This window comes from Desmodus rotundus, chromosome 13 (assembly GCF_022682495.2).
Source record: "Desmodus rotundus isolate HL8 chromosome 13, HLdesRot8A.1, whole genome shotgun sequence".
NCBI classification, from domain to species: Eukaryota; Metazoa; Chordata; class Mammalia; order Chiroptera; family Phyllostomidae; genus Desmodus; species Desmodus rotundus.
The window spans coordinates 64,133,315-64,136,679 of record NC_071399.1 but is presented as its reverse complement, the minus strand read 5'-3'; the positions used below and the strand labels follow the sequence as shown (position 1 = coordinate 64,136,679).

Sequence of the window (3,365 nt, the reverse complement as noted above, 5' to 3'; positions counted from 1 at the left end):
TCGCTAGGCATTACAGATTATGTAGCTAGCCTGCGTGCCTCCCTTTAAAGTTGAAAATTTATTTCGCTCTTTTCTCCCTGCTCTCCACAGAGGCACATCGCAGGAAAATGTCTTTGCCAGTATAACTATCTTTAGGATCGATTGCCATCACTCTCTCTCATTTCCTCTGTGTGGAACATTTCTGAGGGATGTCCTAAATTGCCTAGAGATGTGACATCATATGATTATTATTGTTGCCTAGGGATTCCTCCTTATTGTTTTTCTCAAGCATTTTATTGCCATAGATTAAGTTAGGGAACTCAGGGCAACATAGGTCTGTGAGGAAGAGATGGACATAATGCTTTTAGAATTATTAGGGGCATTCACTGGGAAATACCTGGGAGCCATTTGGTGAAATGGTCTGGAGTTTAGAAGGCTGGTTTTGGATCGAGTCATCAGCCTTTATGTTATTCATAAAGGCTGTGGGTGTCAGCTCTAAGGATGAGTGTGCAAAGTAAGAAGTTTAAGGTCAGAAACCTGGGAAATGCTGACTTACGGCATTGCAATGATAAGTCTATACTGGAGAAATACAGTATCCAGAGAGGTCAAAAGAAAGAAAAAGGCTTGAGGGAAAATATAGTAACAAAATTTAGGAGATTTAAACTCCTTTATATGTATTTTATGCTATTGTCATATTGGACTGCTCTCCACTTTTTGAAACACACCCTGTTTTCCATCAATTCCCCATTTTTTCTCTTCAAAAGCCTTCAAACTATCACATTAAAGATCTTGCTCAAATATCACTCTTTCTGCACTATAGTTTCTGGTTTTTGACAGGGTTTGCTCTGCTGATATCCTTATAACTTTCTATGTCTCTTTTATCCCCTTGTTTGTCTTGTCATAGTTTTCTGTGCTTTTCTCATTTTTACTGCATTATAGATGGATTTCATGGATAATTCTTTCCTAAATACTCCAGTATCCCAATCAGAAAGTAATGCAGTCCACTGTGCATGTCCATGAATATATGTTGAAAAAAAAAAGAATTGTTAGAGTTGAGCTGTGACTAGCCAGCTGAGCAGAGCAGCTGGTGGCCCAGTCCCAGAGCCTGTGTGTGCCTCCAGGCACCCAGTCCAAGGACTTCAGTGGCCAGTCTCATGCAGGATGCCACCACAGGAACAAGCACATTGGCATTCTTGACCCTTGCAGAATGCTAGTGCCAGGTGGAGCTGGACCCCTTTCTCCCACCCTTAGGTCCAGCTTTCAGACCCAAGGCCCAGAGTTAGTCTTTCTGCCACAGATTCCTTGGCATTCTGGAGACCACTTCATAGTATTCTAGGATCTCCAGGGTGAAGCTCTTGTGAATGGGATTCTAACTTGGTAGGACCATGGAGCAAAATGCAGTAAAGAGCAGTATTTCAATAGAGCAGATTGTTAGACAGATTCAACAGCAGGTCCAGGGCATTAGTGGTATAAGTCAGTGCTAATTAATCACTGGCCTGTTAATCACATTGACTGGCCAGGCTATTGTTGTACAAACTGTCCCTCATGGACAAAGCCAAATGATCAGGCAAGTATCTGTATCTGGGACACAGAATTTGTAGCAGGTATAGTTGGATCCATAGAGACAGATTCAGATCTGGGTGGGAAAAGGAGGAGACTTTGCAAGAGCAGGGCCAGCAGAGTCAGACTCAGCAGATCCAGCAGCCACAGACAGTTGTCACTGCCAGCCACACACAAACAGAAGATCTCTGCCCAGGGGAAGCAAGTAGCCCAGATTATTGAAGGACTGCCTATCTTCTATCAGCCAGCTAAAACAGAGAGCATCACTCTAGCAAGGCATGACCACCTTCCCAGCAGACAGTTTGGCAGGGGCACAGACTATTCAGACAGGAGCCAACAGCCACACAGGGGGCAGTGGGAAAGGACCTGTCAATGTAATTCTACCTGTGAATGTGATCACCCAAGAGGGTTGGTCATGACAGAGCCTGGAGCTGGCTCCATGCCTACTATCCCAATCATCCCTGTAACTGGGACAGAGACGCTTGAAGAAGAGCCGCTTCATGTGGATGGCAAACAGTGCCATTGTCTTTGTAAAAGTAGCCAACTTGGGACAAACTAGAGGCAGAAGGGAAATTCCAAACGAAAGAGGAAGTAACTTGCCTGAGCCATGCCATAGCACAGAAGTGCAGCGAATGTGGCAATTTTTCTCTCCAAAGGAATAGTTTCCCAACACAGGAGCCACACCAGATAAAAAAACAATGACGAGGTCGTCCTAGTGTTCTCACACCAGATCGTGAGATGGACATGGTCAAGGACTACTCCTTGCCACTGTTTCCCACTGTCCCAGGAAATTAATGCGCCCCTTCGAAGGGATACTCACAATCACATGCTGCCCTTTTGTGCATGGCAGAGAACACTGGTTTTCATGAGAGGCTCAGTGCTATAATTGTAGCAATGTCTGGCAAGTTGAAATTTCAAGCCTTTTTCTCACCCTTTCAGTCCAGACCTATTTCCAACTGTGTATAACATTGACATTTCATAGATTAGGATGAATCAAGGGTACCCATGCCAACCCAGCAGCACCACGCAAGCACCCGTGATGCCAGCCATTTAACTCAGCAAGGGAGAGCAAACTTCTCAATCTAAACTGCAATCAAGGAGGCCATAGCCCACTCCTTCCCACAGGAATTTGATTGCACACTATTATCCATCTCTCTGTTTGGGTAGCTCATCCTAATTGATTGGACATTTTATATTCAGAGGTGGTTTCTAGGAAAAGAAGTTCAAACTTGTGACTTGGAAATAATAAAAGCTCTGAGATTTAAATATATACATATATATTGTTTACCTTAAAAATGATTTTTAAAAGATTTTACTTATTTTATTTTTAAAGAGGGGAAGGAAGGGAGAAAGAAGAGAGAAACATCAATGTGTGGTTGCCTCTCACCCACCCCCTACTGGGGACCTGGCCCACAACCCAGGCATGTGCCCTAACTGGGAATTGAACCAGTAACACTTTTGGTCACAGTCTGGTGCTCAATCCACTGACCCATACCAGCCAGGGCTTACATAGTGATTCTTAAAGAGTGCTTTGAGAAACAGCATTCCAGAGTATATTAAGAATTGTTAACTTGTGGCAGGGAGGAGTCCTGTAGTCGTTGTGGTAAATATGGTGAAAACTAAGAGATTTACTTACTGCAGGACTTAGCAGATCCTCAAGTATTCTTAAGTTTCGTGAATATCTAAAAGGAAGATGGAGTGTGCAGTACTTGCCAGAATTATTTGACCATAAAATAAATTTATTTATCTTAAGCAGCTGATGAAACCAGCTTTTCTGTGAAATACACTTTGAGGAATATCAAGTTAAGATTTAATTTTTTTCTTAT

At 42.9% G+C, this 3,365-nt stretch overlaps 1 pseudogene; it reads left to right on the top strand.

The window, feature by feature from the left end:
• Positions 1-1,364: 1,364 nt before the first annotated feature.
• LOC112310450 (nuclear transcription factor Y subunit alpha pseudogene) lies at positions 1,365-2,098 on the top strand (annotated as a pseudogene).
• Positions 2,099-3,365: the final 1,267 nt, after the last annotated feature.